General features: G+C 39.8%; 1 long non-coding RNA gene across 2 annotated transcripts in view; it reads right to left on the bottom strand.

Annotated features, from left to right (window-relative positions):
- Positions 1–7436: 7436 nt before the first annotated feature.
- Positions 7437–25730, bottom strand: part of LOC132709707 (uncharacterized) — a 45297-nt gene continuing 27003 nt past the window's right edge. For both annotated transcript variants that reach the window (XR_015732691.1, XR_009620705.2), the window contains exons 2-3: positions 9030–9082; positions 7437–8007 (exon numbers count right to left, since the gene is read on the bottom strand). This is a non-coding gene — a long non-coding RNA (uncharacterized LOC132709707). The remainder of the gene's footprint in view (positions 8008–9029; positions 9083–25730) is intronic.

Genomic DNA, 25730 nt, shown 5'->3' with positions numbered 1-25730 from the left:
CTGCCCTCAAGCAAGATGAAGTAGGATGCAATTACTGCTACAGTCATCTTCATTCAACTCAACAAGGATCTGCCATCTTATCTTTCGTCTCTACAGTAATATACTGTGACCAATCTTACCATCTTTCCTAAAATTTCCCCAATCCACAAAAGCAGTTTTTGAGGGGAGGGGGCTAGCTAGGAAACTTTGGAGATAAGAGAAAAACGAGGAAACTATTCCATGAGGATGAACTCTGTCCTGTCACAGAAATAGACCAATACATGCTGTATTTTGCATGCAACAAATTACAAATAAAATACATATTTGACTCTGGTTTTCTATTCCAAGCCAAAGGAACAAGTTAGCCCTTCAATATGTTATTCCTCATGCGAGAATTTTGACTGTGCCAGGGCATTGTACACAAAGGCTGTACTCAGAGGGCCTTAAATGTGTTCATTGTTTGGTGTGCAAAAGCTGTTTGCAACCCATTGGGAACCTATGAATAGCTGAAAATCTTGGAAAATAATCTTAGACACAGCCATGTCCTCACTAAAGCAAGACATTCAAACCACAAATTTAACGTCTCCTGCAGATGGCTCCCATTTGTTTACTTACCACATTTGTTGACCACTTAAGCCCTAAATAGTTTGCAATAAAGTTACAGGAAAATGATCCTAAAAGCAACTATGCCCTTAGTAAAACAAGAGGAAAACAAACCACAACTATGTTCTACTGAACAAACTACAAAGGAAGAAAGCTAAACCGAAGGCTCCCCAAAAAATGTTTAAATCCTCACAAACAAAATGAAGGAGTAGAGAAGGAATCTTTCTCTAGAAATGTTCGTGGATGCTTCAGACCCATCTCAATTGCAATCGATTCTAGGAGGGTCTTTCCTTATCACTATGCAGATGTTAAGGAACCTAAGAACCCCTGCTGCTTAATTTATGGGGCCTGCTGATTATTTAATAGGAAGAAGCAAATTCTGAGATATGCCAGATTGTAACTTCAGATATGTTCTATATGAAATACAGGGGCTGCCACAAAGAAGAGGAAGTCAAGCTATTCTCCAAAGCACCTGAGGGTAGGACAAGAAGCAATGGGTGCAGGTGTGGGTTCTACTTACCTTTACTACCGGTTCACAACGGGACCGCGCATGCACAGAAGCATTTTGATGACGTTGGGGTTGGTGGGCGGAGCCTCCCACCAGTTTTACTACCAGTTCTATAGAACCGGTGCGAACCAGGGCAACCCACCACTGAATGGGTGGAAACTAATCAAGGAGAGAAGCAACTTAGAACTAAGGAGAAATTTCCTGACAGTTACAACAATTAATCAGTGAAATAACTTGCCTCCAGAAATTGTGAATGTTCCAACACTGGAAGTTTTTAAGAGATTGGCTAACCATTTGTCTGAGGTGGTGTAGGGTTTCCTGCCTAAGCAGGACTAGAAGACCTCCAAGGTCCCTTCCAACTCTGTTATTCTGTTCTATTCTATTCTAAATGGAGAGAGAATGAAGAAACAGACAGCAAGAGTCAAGGTGTATTCCAACTCCTCTAGTTTAAGGTGATTGGGGTGTGACAAGGCCAGGTTTTTCCACTTTCCAACAATAACAGTCCAAATCCAGATTCATATTTTTACTCACTCCCAGGATTAGTTCATATGAGCTGACGGTTGGCAAGATGGATGGTACTCATACTTGTGTTTCTGCGATGGGCTGTGCATATTTCAGTCACCCCATTTTGCTTGGCAACTCTGGAAAAATGCACTTTGTGACACTAGTTGTAGAAATTTCATTGTTTCCATGTAAATGTCCTACAAGTAGCCATTTGAAAATTTAATTGCATGATTGGCAAAGTAGGCAGAATTGGCTGGAATTTTCTTTTTCCGTTTTAGGAAGGAAAATATGAGATTATCCCTGGGTTGATTTTTTTTTTAAACACGATGGGTTAAACGTTATTTTAAACAATCATTCTTGTGTATTTCCCAGTTCAAAATGATGAGAAACAATAAGTTTTTTGAAGCAATTACGTCAGTGTAAACCATGCTGTCATCAGAGTGGGCGTTAGAAATAGTAAGAGACCTCTCTGGAATGATATTAAAAATGACTTATTAAGAGGGGATAAACTGCATTTATTACTATTGGGTAGAATTTTTGCACCAAATATGCTTTTTTTTGTTTTGTTTCAGACGTTACTAATACTTGCAACTGATACTCCATTTAAACAATGGATTAGCTAAGTTTATATGGCAAGGGGAAAACCAAGAATCTAATATCAACTACTGCAAGGTGTTAAACAAAGAGGGATTTGGCTTTATCAGATTTGAAATTGTATTTTGATGCCTGTTGATTGATCTGGCTAAAAGAGTTGGCGAACTTTCAGAATAAGAGGCTACTTGATTTATTTATTTATTTATTGGTTCGATTTATACGCCGCCCTTCTCTGGAGACTCAGGGCGGCTTACAATGCTTTTAAGCAATAGCCTTCATACTTTTGTATATACCTGCTTAGTAGGGCTTTTGGCCCCCCCAAGCAGTGTTCTATTTTATACAAAGTCAGCTTATTGGCCCCACAAACCAACTCGCAGTAATTGCAGGCAGCTGGCAGCTAAATACTACTTTAACAGTAGTTTAGTCCTCTGCACCACCAGGCTCTTTAAAAGATCATGAATTAAGATTTGGATGGCACGATTATTTATGGTATGAAAGATTAAAGAAAATGTTGATTTCAACAACCACTTTGTTAGACATGCCATTCTAAGAGTATGTAATAAATATAAAACAGGATTTTCTATGAAGATGCCTCTTTGGGTGTCCAGAAAGAAAAGAAAAGAAAAGGTGGTGAAGCCGCATTGGTGCACTTATGGTACAATAATATTTTTTAATTTTGATGATCCTATCCTCAAGTCTAAGGAACAGCTAGAATCAGAAGGATGTGTCTGCCACTGGATTACATACTTAAAACTGAAAGAAATTTAAAGTAGACAAAAAGAGTTTGATTTTGTTTAAAATGAATTAGAAATCATACTGGGTGGTAGTCAGTGGTGGGTTCCGCCCGGTTCTGCCGAGCCGCCCTACAGCTGATCAGTGTTAAAAGAAAACAAATGAGTAGACCAGTGCCTGCAAAAATAAATGGGTAGACCAGTGCCTGCAAAAATACATGGGTAGACCGGTGCCTGCAAAAATACATGAGTAGATCAGTGCCTGCAAAAAATAAATGGGTAGATCGTTACAGCTCTGCAAGCAATCAAAAGCCTGGTAGACCAGTATCTCTGCTAAATCCTAAATAATTGTCACATGACCATCAAGCCACGCCTATAAAATAAGCCACACCCACAGAACCGGTAGTAAAAAAATTTAGAACCCACCCCTGGTGGTAGTGATGAACATATTATTGCTAAGGTCTATAAAACATTTTTGAATTTAAAGTTGGAAAGTGAATATGCAAAACATTGTATGATTCAGTGGGCAAGGAACTTTGGATATAATGTAAAGTTTGAACAATGGGAGAATATGTTGACAAAAAATTTAAAATTTATACTAAATTACAGTTTAAAAGAAAAAACATTATAAAATGATGTATTGTCGGTATTTAACATCAGATAAGTTATCAAGAATGTGTAAAAGTATTTCATATGAATGTTGGAAATGCAAATGTAAAGAAGGGACTTTCTATCATTTATGGTGGACATGTGGTGAAGCAAAAAAAAAAAAATTGGAGTAGGATGCCCATTCTAATACAGAAGTCCATAGAACACATAGGCCATACGTTGCTCACGTCTACAGGTAGTCCTTGACTTACAACAATTTATTTAGAGACAGTTTGAAGTTACAATAGCACTGAAAAAAAGTGACTTAGGACCAGTGGTGGGATTCAGCCAGTTCGCACCACTTCGGGAGAACCGGTTGTTAATTTTCTGAGCAGTTCGGCAAACTGGTTGTTGGAAGAAATCATTAGGGCAGAGAACCGGTTGTTAAATTATTTGAATCCCATCACTGCTTAGGACCATTTTCCACACTTATACCTGTTGCAGCATCCCCATTGTCACGTGATCAAAAGTCAGACACTTGACAACTGACTCATATTTATGACAGGTGCAGTGTCCTAGGGTCTTTGTGACCTTCTGGCAAGCAAAAGTCAGTGGGGAAGCCAGATTCACTTAACAACGGTGTTACTCATTTAACAACTGCAGTGATTCACTTAACAGCTGTGGCAAGAAAGGTCGTAAAATGGGACAACACTCGCTTAACAAATATTTCGCTTAGCAACAAAAATTTTGGGCTCAATTTTGGTCGTAAGTCGAGGACTATCTGTATTTTGGTTTTGTTTTTTTGTGGTGCCTTCAAGTCAGGGTGGTTGTTTTTGTTTTTACTCCTGGTGAATGTCTGGATAAGTCCTTGCAGTTTTCCAGGCAAGATTTTGGAAATGGATTGCCCTTGTTTGCTTCCTAGGACTGAGAGTAACTAGCTTTGTGCCTAAGGGAGGATTAGAACTCATGGCCTCCCAGTTTCTGGTTTACATCAAACATTACAATTATAGGCTAATCAAACTTATTTCAATATGTATATATCCCAAAATTTTGGTGGCACATTTGCCTCTTCTCACCATGCACAATCATTTAATGTATTACCATCTATGAACTGGACTGAATTTCCCCATGGTCTGTAATTCCAATTAGCACATTTGGTATTCAGAAATTAAGGCCAACTATGTACTACCAAATTCTATAAAAGTCCAACAGCAAAGAAACACAGAAAACTTTTGTTGCCATCTGGTGGTTATTTGGATTTTTGTAGTTGAGGTATCGTAGCCCAATAACTCAAACCCAAGTGTGGTAATTTAACAGTGCAAGAGTGCATCCTATTTTTGAATGTTGTGCACATGTGATTGTATTGTGGACCACAAAGACAGATAATTGTTTGATTGATTCTCCGAGTGGTTTCTTTGTTCTGCTTTTGTCGCAAAGCAGCAGGGCCATCTCAAATTAAGTTATGGTTTGGAGGGTGTACCAATTTGTATCACACATGTTGAAGATCTTAGCCATCTTGTCATTTTCCAAAAATCTGATAGCAGCGAAAATAACATGCTGATTACTGGTTCACAAGAAAATTGGCTTGGCAAAGTTGTAACTGTTAGAATAACATATAGTTGAGGTTTAAAATGGAGTGAATCACCATTTGAGCTTGATTGTTCTTACCACAAATGACTAGTCCTCTAATTTTCTCTTTTCTTCCTCCTTCAATTCTGCATAACTGATGAGCGACATGAAAGGCCAACCATTTAACATTTCGTATTCAGTTAGACAATGGAGAGAAAACTTTCAAAAAGCTTTTTACATCCTAACCCAAATTTTGATTTTTCTGATATAAGACAACATTTAAAAAAAAAAAAATTTTTTTTTATTTATATGCCGCCCTTCTCCGGAGACTCAGGGCGGCTTACAGTGCGTTAAGCAATAGCCTTCATACTTTTGTATATTTAAAGAAAGTCAACTTATTGCCCCCACAAACTGGGTCCTCAATTTACCTACCTTAGAAAGGATGGAAGGCTGAGTCAACCTTGAGCCTGGCGAGATTCGATCTTACTTTAATTGCAGACAGCTGGTGTTAAATTACAGTGCTTCTGTCAGTTGAGCTATCCAGGCTCTACATTGAATTTGAATACTTTCCCCCTGCAAACAGTAATAGTGCCACTACGAAGCATGATACATTTCTACTAGAACCATTCTGGGTCGGTCACTGGGACTAGAGGTTTAGTCTTCTGAGTTTTCGGACTTGTGCTAGAGCCCATCTTCAGGGAACTTCCCTCTAGCAGAGTGTGTCAAAATTCCCACCAGAGTTTACCAGCACCCCAAAATGTTATCCACTTAATGTTCTCCTCTTCATCCCTAGCCCAGACTCTCTTCAGACCTATAAGCAACACAAAATTTGTTCATAGTGGGAAGCCAGGGAATATCTCCTTTTATACTGGTAGTCCTTGATTTATGACCAGTTGCTTAATTGGGAGCCATGGTGGCACAGTGGTTAGAATGCAGGCTAATTCATTGCTCACTCCAGGAGCAATTCGATCCTGAGTGGCTCAAGGTTCACTCAGCCTTCCATCCTTCCAAGGTCGGTAAAATGAGGATCCAGATTGTTAGGGGCAATAGGCTGACTGTGTAAACTTCTTAGTGAGGATTGTAAAACACTGTGAAGTGGTATATAAGTCTAAGTGCTATTGCATTAAGTAAAATGCAATAGCACTTTTGCATTAAGTAAAATGCAATAGCACTTTTGCATTAAGTAAAATGAATTCACTTAACAACTGCTGCAAAAATGCTGAAAAATTGGATCAGGTCACATGGTGCCTCAACATACAACAGCAATAACATACAATGATCATTTCAGCTTCAATTACAGTTGTAAATCAAGGACTGTCTGTATTCAGCTCCAGGCCTATCGCTTGTAATTCCTTTGATTCTAAGGATTGGCTGACAATACAAAGCAAAGACATTAGCATTTATGCAGATTCTTCCCTTCAGCTGAGACAGTTTTAAGTAATTTGCATGCAGCGATTGATTGACTGAATGTTTGATGGTGACAGTTTAGCTTTATATCCTGATTTTGTTCTTGGAGCTGGTGATGTCCTACATAGCCTTTCCTTGTCCAATTTTACTACACAACATCCCTGTGCAGTAATTAGGCTGAGGCTGAGCTAGATTTTGGGTCTCCCTGGTGTTTGCCTGACAGCTGAAGTAACTCTGGCTTTGATTTCTGAAGTATGGACATTGGACATAGATTAAAGCGAAGCTATATTTCTGAAGCAAGGGTCAGTCCCACTTGATATGTGCTCCCTTTTTGCTCTGCTCCCACTATTTTCACCATCTTTTCTGTTCCACACTGCTACCAGATGAAAACATGATGAGTTTCATGAAATATATATATTCAATATTCACAGTGTTTTTTTAAAAAAAAATCCTATTCAAAGATAGCAGAAATTTAAGTTTAGTGAAGATTCTAGTTAAATTAGATGAGGTAAATTTGGTCCAATTTCACAATGATAAAAAAAGTCCTGAAAATCCATGTCATAATAATTCATGTTTTTCTCTGACTGGGCTATACAATATGACTCTCCCGAGCACCAATCTGTCTACAGATACGTTCATATTGTCTCCTTCTCTCTTCCTTCCCTTCCCTTTTCTCATTGAATGTATTGATTTCAAGGCACCTTGGATATCACTTGATCTGTAATAATGAAAGCCAGCTGTGGTACTTTAGGCCAATCCTCTTCTCTTAGCCCTACTCACTTCACAAGACTGTTGTTATGAGGAACATAAGGGGGGGGGGAAGGGATGCTAGTTATTCTCACCATCTTGAGTTATTTATAAATTCAATATTTTATTATAAAAAAAATAAAATTAGGAAATAAATAGCACTTAAGGCCAAAGCTTATATTGTGTAACAATTACCTCGAAGCAAGTTACAGTGTGTTCTTTATTTTTTTTTCTTTCCAATGTTATACTTTGAATGAAAAAGCCAAATAATTTCAATGCTTGTAACATCAATATCCTAAATCGTAGCTAATATTGATAATATATCTACTTTTCTTTACTCCCAATACATCCAATAACAGAATGTTAAGAATTTGCAACTACAGTATATCATATAAATATCATTGTACTGAAATAACAATATATTGAGACTTATAAAGAGAGGCATAAAAGATATAATTGCATCCATCTCCATGTCCAGTGCAGGAATTTGTAACAACAGTATTCCTGTCAGATATCCATCCAGCCTCTGTTTAAATATCTAGAATGGAGTCTTGTGGTTTGCCACTCATATTTCCTCCCAGCTTGATTTCAAATTGTTGACATATATTTGTCTGGTATGATTGTGGAACCACTGGCCTAATTCTCTCACTGGTAGGATAAATACAGCTCAGATTTTGCCATCTTTTGTACAGAATTTCATGGGAGACTGTCAGATGCTTTGCTGAGGTTAAGGTACAATGTGTTCATTTCATTCTGTAAGCAACTGAACCGGTCACACTATGTCAAAAAGAAATTGAGTTAGTTTGTCATAAGTTGTCCTTGATAACTTGCTGACTCTTGCTAAGCAATACATTCTTTTCCATGAATGCAATGTTCACAAACCAAATGCTTAATAATATTTTCCAGAGTTTTGCTCAGTACTGACTCAAGAAGATTAGTCTACAGCTTCCTAGATTCTCTTCTACCCCTTTTTGTAATTTGGATAAAATATGTCCCTCTCTGTTCTTTTGGCATTATGCCTATTCTCCATGATTTCTCAAGAATCACAGAAAGGGCTCAGCTCCATGATATCATCCACAAGCTCAGTCAAGACTTTCAGGTCTAATCAATCTGATCCTGGAGTCATAGATCATCTCCTTAAGCTATTTGACTCCTGTTCACAAACTACAAATTAAGCCAAATTAAGTGTCTGTGGAGATTCTCAGTCATCCAGGTCATGGTTGACTCAAAGGTGGTTTTTCAAGAAAGCTTCTTTCTCTAGAACTGAAGGAGCTTCTTGGATGAGAAGCAAAACATCTTCAAGGAAAAACAAAGTCCAGTTGCCTTTTGAAAAAGCACCTTTGGGACAAGCCAATTTAAGATTTCCCCTTCTAAATCTAAATCTCTTCCACCATTTTGATGACAGTGATGACCTGATGTTCTGTCTGGACCACATTTACCAGGCCATTGTTTTGTGAACTTTTTACTTTTCCTGTCCATTCTGGATAACCAAACACCAAGTAGGTTTTCCTTTTTTAGGCAGGACTTTATGGACATCTGGTTTTCATTGATAAACCTTTTATATGAAGTCTTCACTTAGACTTTCCTTCATACTCAACATCTGGTAAATCCACTGGTGTTTGGTTGAAAAAAAAAAGTACAGTTTTTATCATTGTTCCTGTCTCTTGAGTTGAAGGGAGACAGTGGCAGACCTGTGCCAATTTCACCTGGTTACCAAAAATAAAAAAGATTTAAAAATTAACTCTCACTAGGGAGCTTGTGAAAAAGAAAAGACGGAAAAGGAAGAATTACAATTTTACCGTTGATTCAGCTACTTGAGCCAGAAGGGGGAAATGATTCTTGTCTGTTTTACCTGTCAAAACAGAAAGAAATGTTTCACAGTTGTGTCAAACAAAAAAGAAAAAAGAAACAACAGTTTTATAGTACATTCCTTCTGCCACTTTGACTAAAAGGAAAAAAATAGCAGAATATGTGTATCAGTGAACATGCTAAAATTTAAAAAAAAAATCTAACCTTTCCACTGTTCCATTGATAATCTTATTAAAAAAAAACATGGCATTGGAAGGCAGTGTTCTGGTGATCCCCAATGAATTAGAGATGTTCCTGAAGCAGGCTGTAGATCAGGGGTGTCAAACTCAAGGCCCATGGGCCACATCTGGCCTGCGGGGTGCTTAGATCTGGCCCAAAGGCCTGCTCTGGAAACAGCAAATGCCCGCCCCGCGGTGCCTCTGCTAGTGAAAATGAGCCTGTGTGGGCTGCGCGTGGTCTCCGTTTTTACTGGCAGACGGCTGCAGGAAGCCGTCACGGCTGAAAATGGAGCCTCGATGAGTAATATCGAGCTGGCCACACTCCTGACTATACCCCCTGCCCCCCTAGGTCAAACACAACCCTAATGCAGCCCTCAATGAAATCGACTTTGACACCCCTGCTATAGATAGTTGGAGTAGAGTCAGTGGTGGGTTGTCCCCGGTTCGGACCGGTTCTATAGAACCAGTAGTAAAACCAGCGGGAGGTTGGGGCCCAGCGACCCCAACATCATCAGGAAGCTTCTGCGCATGTGCAGAAGCGCACGAGCGAAGCGAGAGCGTGCTGCCTCATTGCGAACCGATAGTAAAGATAAGTAGAACCCACCCTGAGTAGAGTGTTTTGATTACAATAAAATGAAACATAGCAACTGGACAGCACTGTTTGCAACTGCATTAGAAAACACCATTTTTGCTCCCTAGCAGAGAGAAAAAAGGAGGGAAGTCACCTTCTTAGATGGACTAGAGCAGTGATGGCTAACCTTTTCCAGACCGAAAAGTGTGCGTGTGCATGCCCGAACCCCAAGATGCAATGTGTGTGTGGGCCCCGTGCATGCGCCCTCCCCCGCATGTGCACATGGGCCCCCGCACGTGCCCCCTTCTCACGCGCCCTGCCTCTTGCATATGTGCAGCAGAGAGCTGAAGACCAGCTGGCTGGTGGGAGGTGTATATGCATGCACGGCAGAACTGGACTGGGGCAACGGCTCACATGTCCACAGCAGTGGTGGGTTCCTCCCGGTTTGGCCCGGTTCTCCCGAGCTGGTAGCGGTGACGAAGAGTAAGAGTAAAAAGGACAGTGACTTTGGCCAGTCACTCTCTCTCAGCCCAATTCTCTTCACAGGGTTGCTGTTGTGGGGAATGTAGGAGGAGGAAGGAGTATCATGTGTGTTTTCTGCCTTGAGTTATTTATAATATAACATATACTACTTATAGTATAACATATACTACTTATAGTATTATAATACTTATAATAAAGGTGGGATATGAATAAATAAAAATAAAATAGAGTTGTATTTCTAATATCTAATTTCTGAGATGTTCCCAACTATTTTGCACTCCCTTTGACCTGAAGATTTCTGTTTTCCGGTATTCAAACTCATCTTTTTAAAGACAGTTCTTCATGCTACTAATTAAAAATATTAGGAGCCATCAATCTTGAATATAGGGTAGCTTTAAAAAAGAAAAAGACATTCTCTAAATCTGTATCAGGTGGATGAGCAAAAAGATAGGAAAAAAACCCTGTAAAAAGCATGGTAAGATTACTAATGGAATATATAATTTGGATTTCAGCAAAATAAAATATGAATAAATCAAGCTTGATTTCATGAGATCTTTTTCTATAAGTACCCAGAGCTTTGGCTGAAGTTTCATTGTTTCTTTAAAAATTGAGTTGAGTTGTAAGCTTTGCTTATGAAATACATTTGCTCACAAATCCTATCTATCCAAGTGAAATTTACTTCCAGGTAATAATCATTAGATGAAACTATAGTGCCAGGAAGATCTAAGCTATTCTGCATCTAAGGTAGATTTCGTTTCTGCTGAATTGCTCCTGCGCTTAAGTCATCAGTTTCATACTGAAAATTAGACTTGATTTTTAAGCGGACAAAAACCTACATTTGATTTAATTTAGCAATAGTACTTAGACTTATATATCACTTCACAGTGCTTTATAGCCCTCTTTAAGCGGTTTACAGAGTCAGCATATTGCCCCCAACAATCTGGGTCCTCATTTTACCTACCCCGGAAGGATGGAAGGCATTTTACCCACCCTGGAAGGATGGAAGGCTCATTCAACTTTGACCCTAGTGAGATTTGAATTGCCAAATTGCAGTCAGCCGGCAATCAGCAGAAGTAGCCTGCAGTACTGCACTCTAACCACTGCGCCACCATGGCTCATTTGTGAATGAAATGATTTCAGGCTCTTAAATGCAATTCATATGATTCTCTCCTATTGATAGGATATTCTCCTTCTGTCACACTGAACAAACCCTGTTCAAAAAATAATATTTGGAGAAAAACTATGGGCCGCATTCAAGAATGCTGCAGCGTATATGTAGGGTAATTTAATGTAAAGGGAAGAATGGATTAAAATGAAGAATGGTGACCTGAATGAAAATACTTAATATGAATCGGGTGAAAAAGTTGCTTCTGTAATAACTAGAAGGTCAGCCTTATAAACAAGGGGAAGGGGAAATTATTTTGTGGCTTTCATTCTACAACAAGAAGAAGCAAAACTGAGCTAATACCTAAAAGAATAAATTTCTGGTCCACGACAGTAATTACGATTCTGTATAAACAGTCTCCCATGCAGTTCTAAAATTGCATTTGTGTGAAAGGATTTTGTTCAGTCAGGTTATGTATACTGAGGGACAGGGAGTTCAGAGGGCAACCAACATAGACTCAGTTTATGGGCAATATTTGGTTTCAAGGGGATTCAATCACTTAAAACATAGACACCAGAGTGAAAATGGCAAGGCATTAAAAACCATTTTGATTTCTTTTAGCGCTCTCTCTCTCTCTCTCTCTCTTTTTCTCTCTCTCTCTCTTTCCCTATCTCAGAGCTGTGTGGTAGAATATTGGCGTATTTCTTTACACAAATATTTCTCATTCTATGGAAATCAGCTACCACGTGAAATCAAACAATGAAGCATTAAATACGTGTTGTGGTACAGTTGCAGGAGAGGCAATTGTTGGTTGTCACATTCACATTATGCCTGACATTTGCTTTCCGTTGGGTTTCCTTAAATGAGTTTTTCTCACAACCAAAACTAACCATGAATGAATTGCCTGGCTGCACAGCTGAGTCTGCTTTGAAACCGCTTAAATTATTTTTTTACTAACATTTTCTCAAGGAAATGTAAAAGCAGCGTGTAATATATTCCCCTGCTTCATTTTATTTTCTGCTAAGAGTTTATCTTAGGGAGAGACAGTTTTCCCCATAACGAGGTAGTTAGACACACATACCCACACAGAAACCAATGCTTTTTAATTTGTTCCATTATATTTCTCCTTCTTTTTTATCTTCAGACAGAAATATTGAGTATTTATTATATACTGCCCAGAGTCATTTAGGTGGGATGGATGATCTATAAATGATGTGATGACAGATGATAGATGATAGATAGATAGATAGATAGATAGATAGATAGATAGATAGAGAGAGAGAGAGAGAGAGAGATAGAGAGGTGGGATTCAGCCGGTTTGTGCTGGTTCAGGCGAACCGGTATTTTAATTGCTGTCTGGCCCTGCCCCACCCCTTCCAGGAGTCCCCACATACCCTGTTTTGGCTCCCAGGTAAGTGCAGGGAGGCCTACTAGACTCAAAATGGGGCACAGGGCCTCCCTGCGGCCCGTTTTTTGCTTCCAGGAGGCCCAAAATGGGGTACGCCCCCCCCCCGCAGCATGTTTTTGCTTCAGGAGGCTGCAGGGAGGCCTACTAGGCCCAAATGGGTTCTAGGGGGTGTGGCACCCCTCTGCGGCCCATTTTTGCTCCCAAGGGGATGCAGGAGGCCAAGTGCTGCCTGTCACACTCCTGGCCACACCCACCATGGCCATGCCTACCCAGCCGGTCATTAGGGCAGAGAACCGGTTGTTAAATTATTACCGGTTATCTGAATCCCACTACTGGATGGATGGATGGACAGACAGACAGACAGACAGACAGACAGACAGACATATTTAAATTCAAAGAACATGAGGTGGGGACAGGAAGCAACTGTAGGGACACCCCCTTAGCTGCTTCTATAAGAAAACTCTAAAAAGCACCTTCAATCCCTTACTTCCATGGCTAGCTCTGTAGCAAAGTGCAATGGAACCTGGGAAAAGAATTTTCTATTTTTTTTTCCCAATACATTTTTATTATAATAGTTTTACAAAGAACATAAAAAAATCAGAAGCTAATAAAGAGTACAGGAAGCAAAGAAAGCAAAAAAAAGGCAAAAATGTGGACAGAATAACGAAAGAAGGTGAAGGGGCTTCTGATTTCCTTTGCAGCAAATATAAATACAATTACAAAGTTATTGCTTATTTTTTTATGATTATGAAAAAAAAATCTCTTTTTTTCTATCATTCAGAGGTTGCTTTTTCTTCTAATCAAACCCACAGATCATGAGTGTGGGTTTTTTTTTCCCCATTTCATGCAATAAGTCTTATCAGAGGTTTCCAATCAGCTATAAATTTAGATACTGTTTTTTCCCCCCTGTGATCAAACAAAGTAATTTAGCCATCTCTGCAAATTCCATTGTCTTCATCAAACGTTCCTCTGTTGTGGATAGTGTCAAACCTTTCCACTTTTGACTGGAAAAAGGAACACTTGACTAAATTATTATCCTATCAACCACATAGAAATAATTTAAGACTACTTTTTTGTAGCAGGGAAAGGAAAAGCTAAGTTTCCTCTCTTGATCTTAATCGGCTCTGTACCCCCAGAGAAGAATTAGTAGATGCTAATTTTTAAAAAATACATAGAAAAATCTTACTGTTTTAGAATTCCCAGAATTCCTCCATTATGACAAGTTAGGAGGCGCGATGGAAATTTTGGATCAGTAATTTCTTCAGAATCATAGTCTCCCCATCCCCTGATCTCGAAAACAAACATCTAATAGAATGTTTGCTCCCCCCATAAATGTTCAGCAAATCAAAGTTCTGTACGGAGAAAAAAATGTAGGTATTTTTAAATGAATAAGAGAGGAAAGAGTTTCCATAGGCTGATTAAAAGTACCAGGCCTAAGGGACAAAAAAGAAAAGACAGACATTTTTTTTTAAGGGATCGGGATTTATTTCTATGTAAAAATGGTGGGAAGGGGTTTGATTACTTAGATCAGGAATCAGCAACCTGTGGCTCTGGAGCCGTATGTGGCTCTTTCATTCCTCTGCTGCAGCTCCCTGTCACTGCCACAATTTTGAGAGGAGCTTCTGGTTATGGGGAGGAAAAGCACGGTGCACCAGAAAGAGACTCTATGGCAAGGAGAGGGTTTTCCGGTCAGCTCCACAATTGATAGGGCTTTCACTTAGGACAGGTAGAAGAAAAAGGATGCCGCACTAGGAGGATATGGGGGAACCAGACTTCCAGTCGGCTCCAGAATTGAACGGGGGGCTTCCGATTAGGACCTTTGCAGCTCTTTGAGTGTTTAAGGTTGCCAACCCCTGACTTAGATACAAAACTGAATGCATTCATTTATCCTATTATTACTATGTGGACAAAGAGCAGGAAGATGGTTCCCTTCTTTCCACCAGTTACATATTTTAAATTTCTCTCCATCCTTTTCCCCCCAGCAAAATACTGCATAACGCTGAACTAAAATGCAACAATTTGATTCAGTTCAAACTTTGCTGATAATCCTTTTTCTAAGAAGAAATGGAAAGGAATTGTATAGAAAGCAAAAAGGGAAATTGCAATGGTTTTCAATTCCTCCCACATATTTGGATGAGCAAATTGCTTGGGATTTACCATTTAGGACAACAGGGGATGTAAACTTTGCATAAATTTAAGGGGTTTTTTTTGTTTTGTTTTTTACAAATGGTAACTGTAGTGTAAGTCTAGGAAAATGTAAAATCATGTGTTCCATTTTTCTTCTATACTACACCTAACACCAAAACTACAAACCGGTGTAGGCTTCAAAGTAAGTCCTGACTGAACGTGCATAGATTAGTTTTCCTGAACGCTTCAGACAAAATGATACAGGGATGAATGCAGGATCAAAAATGATTGAAAACCATTTTGAGCAGGAATTAGAAAGCTCTTTCGATCTGCTCACCATCTCCACAGCCGAAAGGATTCTTTTTCTGTTCACATAAGGTACCTTTTGCAACAAGGCCAATAACTTGGGAGAGCAAGCTGAATTTTAATTATTTGCACTGAAAGTTGCAAATGAAAGTTTCAAAAAAAAAAAAAATTGTGCAAGGCATCAGGGACTGCACAAATTTAACCTTGGGGGGGCGGGGGGGACTTTAAAACCAATGTTGGGTAGGGGCTTGCTAGGAGATGCGCAAAACTTATTTCTACACTCAAAACAGTCTCTACTCAGAAGAACTCCTTTTAAATGTTCTGAGATTGGTATTATTTATTTATTATTTATTATTAATTAATGAAATTTGTATGGCGCCCTATCTCCAATGGACTCGGGGTGGCTCACAACAATTAAAACAAAACAAACAAACCATTAAAACAAAAATCCAGGTTAAAATTAACAAAAATTCAATAAAAACCCAGTTAAAATTCTATTAAAACCCCCATCAACCCAAACTGATTAACCACCCCGTATTTATACCCTCTAAGCTCAGAACACGATATACCCCAGGCTATTTTATTTGGAGTTTAGGACAATTTTTTCCCCTTCCTTATGCACACCCCTAAGATTTCTGACATGGTTTGCAGCTCTCCGTTTGGTAAATCCTGTCTATTTCTGTTTGCCTGCTTTAAGACAAACACCATGACTTCCCTGCTCCCACCACTGCTTTCTGAGGCATAGTTAATGCAAAGTGTGAAGAATATCCTGTGTCAGCACCCTGCACGAAGAACTTCCTGCCTCATAAAATTAGCCCATTTTCTTATTTATTGGCATTCCAGCCACATTTACAGGATCCCTATTAAATCAACTTTCCGATGGGATTTGCCAAAAAAGAAAGGGAAAAGGAAGTAGCCGCCATCAACCAAGATGAATGTCAATGTCTTTTAAACTTTGCACAGAATGAAGAATTTGGGGATGGGTGGGTGAATCTTGAGGCATGGTAGTGAGAGAGGCAATATTCAGTATGCCTATTTCCGGTAGTCTTACACCTACAATCACAAATGAGCCCAAGGCTTATGCTGCTTAGCGAAACATTTGTTAAGTGAATTTTGCCCCATTTTATGACCTTTCTTGCCACAGTTGTTAAGTGAATCACTGTAGTTATTCAGTTAGTAACATGGTTGTTAAGTGAATCTGGCTTCCCCATTGACTCTGCTTATCAGAAGGTTGCAGAAGATGATCACATGACCCTGGGACATTAACAACTATCATAAATATGAACCAGTTGCCAAGGACACAACTTTTTATCATGTGACCATGGGAATGCTGCAACGGTCATAAATGTGAAAAATAGCAATAGCAATAGCACTTAGACTTATACAGTGGGCTGTATACAGAGGGCTGTAAAAGCATTTATACAGTGCTTTTACAGCCCTCTCTAAGCAGTTTACAGAATCAGCATATTTTCCCCAACAATCTGGGTCCTCATTTTACCTACCTCGGAAGGATGGAAGGCTCAGTCAACCTTGACCCTGGTGAGATTCGAACTGCCAAATTGCAGGCAGCCGGCAGTCAGCAGAAGTAGCCTGCAGTACTGCACTCTAACCACTATGCCACCACGGCTCTTAAAAATGGTCATAAGTCACTTTTTTCAGTGCCATTGCAACTTCGAATGGTCAGTAAACAAACGGTTGTAAGTTGAGGACTACCTGTACTTTCCCCCCCCCCGAGGAATATTTCCCCAAATTTGTCACAGTTGTGTTCTGAGTTCGGTAGGAAATGAAAGCTTAGCTTGATTATTGTATCTTTTTTTCTAAAATGTAGTTTAAAAACTCATCTCAAGTCAGTTGGAGAAATAGGAGACTTGTGCTGCAATGAACTAAACTGAACTTTGTGCAAATGTTGCTGTTTGCCAAGGTTGCTGCTCAGGATGGAACGTGTAGTAACAGGACTGATGGAAATTGGCCAGCAAGAGGAGCCTTTGGCAGCTTCTGCAATACAGCTGTCATTGACTTTCACTGGGTCTTCCTAATGTTACAAGATTGAATAAGAAGTTTGCAGAAAGTGGGGGGGGGGAGGAATCCTTTTCTTTTTCATCAAAGGTCATGGTACAACTCCTTTCTTATTATTGCTGTCACAATATCACTGCTCAGATGGCACCTTTCTCTAACAAGACCCTGCATGGTGGACTAACAGCAAGCAAACTCACAATATCTGCTCATCAAACACTTATAGAATCAACCTACGAGCCAAGTTTCTGCAACAGGATATAACTGCCTTCCACCTAGCAAACCACAGCTGCTGTGCAATTGTTATTACATGTAATGCCACTAGCGCACCTCTGCCAACTAAGATTAATGTTTCTAGGGAAATCACTCTATACAGATATCTAAAGCAGGTTAGACTATAAAACCAACACCTGAATCTTGCTTACAGTTTTGGGGAGCAAATATGGTTTATTTGTAAAATGAATGAAGGGATCATACAATAAGCCATTATCTATATACTACTAAAACTCTCCTATTTGTAACTTTCAGTTGGGCGAACTGATATATCATCGAATTAAAGAACATCTAATTAGTTAACTTAATGCGTCTAAAATCCAAGACTCAATATTCCTATGGGTTTGAAATGTTAAGGCTCTCCAGATCAGTTGTATTGGCAAAATTGGAGCCATAACAATGCTTCCCCGCAGCACCCCACTGTCAGCTGGGGACATATGATTGTGATTTCTGATGCTACCTGCCAATTTCCCACAAAGTCAACGGGGAAGCCTACAGGAAATCAAAAATTGCTTCCACACCCACTGCTTTTTTTGCCTGCCCGGAGATTTTCTGTTTATCTTTTTAATCTCTGAAGGCATGATGCAAACGGTCATAGGTTGTCTACCTTCTCATCTATGGACAGGATGAGTTGGTGTTTAAATCAAAATTAGGCTATATTCTGATAGCCAGAAGTCACACTTCGCATGTTTTCTTTCTTGGAAAGCTGCAAGTACCAGAAAGAGAATGAACAATGAACAAAGCTAGAGTTTTGTTTGTTTGTTGTTTCTTCTTGAGCTTGTTTCTTCTGACTTTAAAGCTTCCTCCCTCGTTTTAATTTAACTACATACAAGGATTTGGGGCTTTACAATGTTGTATGTTTCTCATCTTAATATGGCAGGAGTCCAAGCCATGATTTTGAACAATTCTGGAAGAAGAATCCTCCCACGGTCACTAAAGAAGTGTTTGTAGGCCACCAATAGCTCTTGAACTTGGGAGTACCTCTCTTTGTTCTAAATATTTATCTCATGTATCTATTTATACCTGCAAAATCAAAATCAAACAAAGCACCATGCACACAAAGCCCACCCATCTATAGTGATTAAAAGAAACCAACATGCAGCCTGGCAAGCATGCAGTTATGAGCAATGTTCTTTTCTTAGGCCATGTGCTTAACTCACATAATCATATAATCACAGAGTTGGACAGGACCTTGGAAATCCCTATTTATTGTTTTAATGTTTTATAGTGCATTTTAATTAAATGTTTGTAAGCCACCTAGAGTCACTTCAAGAAGCTGAGCAGCATGTAGGTGTGGTAAGTGAATAAATTAGAAACTAGCTTTTTCCAAAGAGGGGAGTAATAACAGGTGAGAATTTACACAGCAAAATAAAAGAGGAAAGTTAGTTGGTGTGAAAGAACGTAGGACTGGCCTTGAGAGTAATGACCTGTTAAGGGAGGAAAAATGACAACTCAGTCCAGAGAAGGTAGGAAGTGTGAGAAAGAAACTCAAAATAACCTTGCCTTGATTTTGTTTGGTATAAGAGTGGGCACTTCATTCTGCAACAATAAACAGCATTCCTGGAATCCCTGCTGCTTCTGGCAATTGACATGCCTACGTCAAAGGGCTGACCCTTGCCCTTTTGGGACTGGGCCATGGGGAAGAGGAAGTCAGGAACCGGAGGCATCTAAGGCTCAAGGTTATAACTCAAGTCAGGATTGAACAAGTCACAATCTTTGGATGATCTGATCCAAAGAGTTGGTGAGCAACAGAAGCAAATTAGGGCTTAAGGAACAACCAGTAAGGAACAAATAACTAGGGCTATGGTACAGGGGTGGGTTCTAAATTTTTTTACTACTGGTTCTGTGGGCATGGCTTATTTTGTGGGTGTGGCTTGGAGGTCATGTGATTAGGTGGGCGTGGCTAGCTGGTCAGAGTCATTTCTGGAAGGTCCTCGCACTTACGACCAAGTCCTAGACTTACGACCCGACTTATTTGTTTGCTTTTAACACTGATCAGCTGTAGGGCGGCCATTTGAAGGGGGCAGCAAGAGTTTAAACAATTTTTTTCCCTCTAGTCATCAGCTGGGACTCAGGAGGCAGCAATAGATTGGGGGTGGGACCAAATAAAAGGTCGGTGGGGGGGTGGGAGAGAACTGGTTCGGTGACCTCATATCGTCACCGCTACCGGCTCTGCTGAACCGGACCGGACCGAACCGGGAGGAACCCACCACTGCTATGGTATATCTGGGGAGTTACTTTAGCAAACAAAGAAGCTCATCCTTTTATATTATTCCTTTTTGACAACCACGCATCAGCCAGGCCGAACCTGAAGTTGTTTTTGCATAGAAGCCCAGCTTCTTAATCATCTTCCTCTGAACACCTCTAGCTCCTAATATCTTCAGAAAGGCAGCTGTTTATTACTTATTTTGATGAAAACAATTTTCATTCCCTTGAGCCAAAGGAACAGAGACCACATTTTAATGAAACGTACAGGCATTTGGGGAAGGTATAATTAGATCTGATAGTGTTCTGTGGCAAAGCTGTTTTGGTTACTCTAGAGAGAAAATATCTGCAATTTTTTCCAATTGGAAAAGAATATTACATATAAGTTAATTTAGTTAAAATTAATTTAATTTAATTTAAAAAGAATTTTAAAAGAATATGAAATATATTTAATATTTAAACATTTAAGTCTGTGTGCATGTGTGCATACACAATTCCCTTTAACGCCTCTTTTACGGCTGTCCTTGTACTATTTATTATTCACTTGTATTAATCATTTTCTTAACTCTCTTTTCTCACCATTATCTCTTTGGTTGCTAATCTTAGAGGTGTTTGTTGCATCAATCAGTCTTTTAAAAGTACATTTCTTGAAACACTCCTCCATCCCAAGCAACTAGCCCCAAGAATCAAGAACAAGTTCCTTCTAAGCTTTGAATCCATTCAGCTTTGCTAGCTAAACAAAGTCCTTTCTAAATGTCTAAAAGGGAGATATTGGCAGGTCTCTACTCACATTGAAACAACTGGGGAAAAAAATCACTAAAAAGTTTTGGATGGAGTTCACAGAAAAGTGCTTTTAAGTGAAGTTGGCAACAAAGGTTCTGCTTCATTACTTTCTGCATAGCTTTGTGAAAATGGATTTTCAGCACTTAGTACACCCAAGATCAAATACGAAAATAGGCCAAATGTCATCCCTCCTTTAAAATTTTCTTTAATAAACCCTTGTATAAAATGTAAGGGAAAATAAAGAGCATTATTAGAAACAAGTTTAATCTCATTTTTTTTTCCATTAAAAAGGAAACATTTATTGAAGTTCCTCATTAAGTTACTGCTCCATGGTTCAGCAAAGTTTAAACTTATCTTAGAATTCTTTATAGCATGGCACAGGCTCTAAAGCAGGGCGACCTTGGCAACTTTAAGACTTGTGGACTTCAACTCTCAGAATTGCCCAACCAGTTGCCAAGGTTGGAGATGCTTGCTCTAAAGTACTTTTGAATGTACACATGGTTCAACAAATGTATTACAATAGAACCTCTAGTCACGAACGCTTCTAACCAGTGGTGAAATTCAAATTTTTTTACTACCGGTTCTGTGGGCATGGCTTGGTGGGCGTGGTGTGGTGTGGCTTGGTGGGTGTGGCTTGGTAGGCGTGGCAGGGGAAGGATATTGCAAAATCCCCATTCCCACCCACTCTGGGACCAGCCAGAGGTGGTATTTGCCGGTTCTCCGAACTACTCAAAATTTCTGCTACCGGTTCTCCAGATGCTGTCAGAACCTGCTGGATTTCACCCCTGCTTCTGACCATGACCAAATTGGGTTCTGACCAAAAAATTCACTTTTTTTTTTTCCGCAGCCAATTTCCCCTTCGGCGACATTTTTTTTGTAAGCGCCAAATTTCTAAAATTAGTTTCGGGTTATGACCAAATTGCTTTGCGAGCAAAGTAATGGAATGAATTATGGTCATGACCAGACGATCTACTGTACACGGTACTGAAGCTATGCAAGAGAAGAAAGCAATTCATGATACTGACTAGATAAGTAGAACCACATCACAGAGAATAATTATAGTGGCCATTACAAGAATAAATAAATAAGTAAACTGGATCTAAGGATTAGATTTGGAGTAGATATTTGTACATCAGCCATCGCAATCACAACTCCAGATGAACGGAGTTGTGATTAACATCTATGGTGGCACAGTGGTTAGAATGCAGTATTGCAGGCTAATTCAGCTCACTGCCAGGAGTTCGTTCCTGACCGTCTCAAGGTTGACTCAACCTTCCATCCTTCCGAGGTCAGTAAAATGACTGTTGGGGGAAATATGCTGATTCTGTAAACCACTTAGAGAGGGCTATCAAACACTGTGATGCAGTATGTAAGTCAAAATGCTATTGCTATTCTTATTAGAAATCCTTGGATTGGAAAAATTGCAGAGGATCAGTGTTGGCGATACTTCAGATTTGAACACAGAAAGGTCTTTCAGAACATTCAAGGACACAAATAACATATATCTGGAATGGCTATAGCCAAATATCTTTTCCCAGAATTATGTGGCAGTTCTGGAGGGCAGCATCATAAACTCAACCGAAACTTCTGCTCCTTCATCAGGACGCAAACAGGAGCTGCACAGTCCTACAGGAATATACATATGTACCAGTGGTGGGTTGCTCCCAGTTCGCACCGGTTCGCAAGAACCGGTAGTAAAAATTTGTAGTAGTTTGGAGAACCGGTAATAACATTGGCTGGCCACGCCCCCAAACCGGTCCTTATCCCGCCCACCTCATCAGAGGATTTTTTCCCCCCTTTTAAAAGACTTTTTTCTACAACCTCTTCAGCCGAAAAAATGCTTTTAAAGGTTTTTTTAAAAAAGCCTCTGATAATCGTGCGACTCAGCTGGGATCGTCAGAGGCTTCTGAAAGCATTTTTTCTTCAACCTCTTCGGCTGAAGAGGTTGTAGGGGAAAAAATGCCTTTAAAAGCCTCCGGCAATCCCAGCTGAGTTGCCTGATTGTCAGAGGCTCTTAAAAGCATTTTTTTCTGCAACCTCTTAAGGTTGTAGAAAAAATGCTTTTAAAAGTAAAAAAAAAAAAAAGTTGGCCACGCCCACCCAGTCACATTACCCCCCCACCAAGCCACGCCCACAAAATAAGCCATGCCCACAGAACCGGTAGTAAAAAATTTTAGAACCCACCCCCGACATGTACATTTAGGGAACGAAACATGGCAGCCTCCCACTGGATGTTAAAACTTGGTCTTCCGGGAAACTTCAGCCAGCGTGGCTGTCGGCTGAGACAGAGGTGAATTTCAGCAGATTCTGACCAGTTCTGGAAAACCGGTAGCAGAAATTTTGAATAGTTCGGAGAACCGATAGTAAAAATTCTGACTGGCTCCACCCCCATCTATTCTCCCGAGTCCCAGCTGATCAGGAGGAAATGGAGATTTGGTAGTAACCTTCCCCTGGAGTGGGGTGGGAATGGAGATTTTACAGTATCCTTCCCCTGTCACACCCACCAAGCCACGCCCACAGAACCAGTAGTAAAAAAATTTTAAACCCACCACTGGGCTGAGAGAGATATTTTCTTCATCTATGCTATTATACACATGTAGTCAGAATTAGGTACAGGTACTCCTCAACTTACAACAGTTCATTTAGTGACCGTTCAAACTTACAATGGCACTGAAAAAAGTGACTTATGACTGTTTTTCAGAGTTATGATCTTTGCAGCATCCCCGTGGTCACATGATCAGAATTTGGATGCTTGGCAACTGGTTCATATATGATCATTGAAGTGTCCTGGGGTCATGTGACCATTTTCTGCAAACTTCTGACAAGCGAAGTCAATGGGAAAGCCAGATTCACTTAACCACTGGTTTAGTAACTTATCAACTACAGTGATTCACTTAACAACTGTGGCAAGAAAGGTCGTAAAATGGGACAAAAGAAATGTCTTACTTAACAACAGAAATTTTGGGCCCAATTGTGGTCGTAAATCGAGGACTAGCTGTATTATGCTTAATAGGATATTCTTAGGTAAACTTCCATATAATTGCAGCCTTAAAGCTTAATATCAACCAAGAGCAAGATCATGTGATTTTCCTGGGATCTTCAAATTGCAGAGGAAACATTAAATCAGCTACATGCATGCTTCTGCCTCAATATTAACAAATAAAAATGGAAGTGCCTAGCTAGCCTAGCCTCTTTTCAAATGCAGCCCTCTATATATCTCAAAACCTCTCCCACCTCCAGTGCTGAAATGTAAAATTTGTTACTACCGATTCTGTGGGCGTGGCTTGGTGGGGGGGGAAATATGACTGAGTAGGCATGGCCAACTTTTTTTTTTTTAACTTTTAAAACCATTTTTCTATAACCTCTTCGGCTGAAGAGGTTGTAAAAAATATGCTTTTAAAGCCTCTGATAATCCCAGCTGATTTGCCTGATCGGCAGAAGCTTTTTATTTTTTTTAAGCCTCTGATGATTCCAGCTGACTTGTCTGATCAGCAGAGGCTTTTTTTCCTTTTAAAAACATTTTTTTTATAACCTCTTCGGCCGAAGAGGTTGTAAAAAAAATGCTTTTAAAAGCCTCTGATGATCCCAGCTGAGCCGCACGATCATCAGAGGCTTTTTTTTTTTTTTACTTTTAAAAGCATTTTTTCAGCCAAAGAGGTTGTAGAAAAAATGCTTTTAAAAATAAAAAAAAAAGCCTCTGATGATTGCGCAGGTCAGCTGGGCAATGGGGGGGGGGGCAGGGATTTTTGCTACCGGTTCTCAGAACCACCTGCCTCCATTGCTACCGGATCGGGTGATCCGGTCCGAACTGGGAGCATTTCACCCCTGCCCACCTCCCACCATGGATTTTCCTTGTGGGATAAGATGGAATGCTCATTGCTCAGTGGAATTTGTTCCTGTTAGCATCCTTCATGCCCATAATCCTGTGTGAGCTAAACTTCTAAATGTGCCTCTTTTGGGATTCTGAATGGATTTGGAGCTGAAAGCAAATATACATGCCACAGGATAATGTTACAGGATCCAATTTGTGCTGGTTATCGGGAGCAAAGTTTTATTCTTTCAAATTTTTGGGATGGTGCTAGAGCCCATCCTCAGGGAGAGAGAAGTTCCCTGAGGATGGGCTCCAGCACGATGCCAAAAGCTCACAAGAATAAAGCTTTGGTCCCGATGATACAATCTGGACTCAGATTGTATCCTGAATGGATTTCTTTTAATCCCTAATCAGAACAAATGGATCATAGGTGAAACTTCATTAAAAGTTAACTAGTTTTAATTTTCAAGCCAATAGATCAGTGGTAGGATTCAAAATTTTTTACTACCAGTTCTGTGGGCGTGGCTTGGTGGGTTGGCTTGGTGGGCGTGGCAGGGGAAGGATGCTGTAAAATCTCCATTCCCTCCCCACTCCAGGGGAAGGTTACTGCAAAATCCCCATTTCCTCCCGATCAGCTGGGACTTGGGAGGCAGAGAATAGATGGGGGCAGGGCCAGTCAGAGGTGGTATTTACCGGTTCTCCAAACTACTCAAAATTTCCGCTACCAGTTCTCCAGAACTGGTCAGAACCTGCTTAATACCACCTCTGCAATAGATGGCAATATTTTTTTAAATTCATTAGGCTGAAGTGTCTATCTCTAGCTGGATCTGGATCAGAACATATAACTTTTCCTGGATCTATCTTCCTATCTTCCTTCCTTCCTTCCTTCCTTCCTTCCTTCCTTCCTTCCTTCCTTCCTTCCTTCCTTCCTAAATTGGCCTAGAAAATTCAACCACTATGATGTACTATAGTGGGAGATTTGGGAATCATGCCAACCACCACCATCTTTCGGACAGAGTTTAGTGTATTTTTAATTTGAACATAATTTAATTATTATAATGCTTTAAAGTGATAATGCCTGATTATTGGCTGTTAATATGTCCATCCTGCCTAATCTTATAAAACGAACTCTTAGAAATTGAGGGAAAAGTCAGACAGTCTTTATAGGCTGTCAAAGTAAAGCTAAGTCATTTTTTTTTTAAGGAGTGTTAAGAACTATAGATAGCTCTCACTCTAGAGTCTAAACTGTGGAAATATGTTGTTTTAGAGAGAACTGAGAAAATCTGAAAGAAGCGACATAGCTGTGCAACAGATGGCTTTGCAAGATCCTTGGAAAAGCTGTCATTGCTATTGTAAAGTCTCTTTGTATAAATTTGCACTTCTTGGCT

Source organism: Pantherophis guttatus, chromosome 2 (assembly GCF_059756535.1).
Source record: "Pantherophis guttatus breed Tessera chromosome 2, ASM5975653v1, whole genome shotgun sequence".
Taxonomy (NCBI): Eukaryota; Metazoa; Chordata; class Lepidosauria; order Squamata; family Colubridae; genus Pantherophis; species Pantherophis guttatus.
Note: the sequence above shows the minus strand (reverse complement) of the source record. Positions and strands in the feature narration are given on the sequence as shown.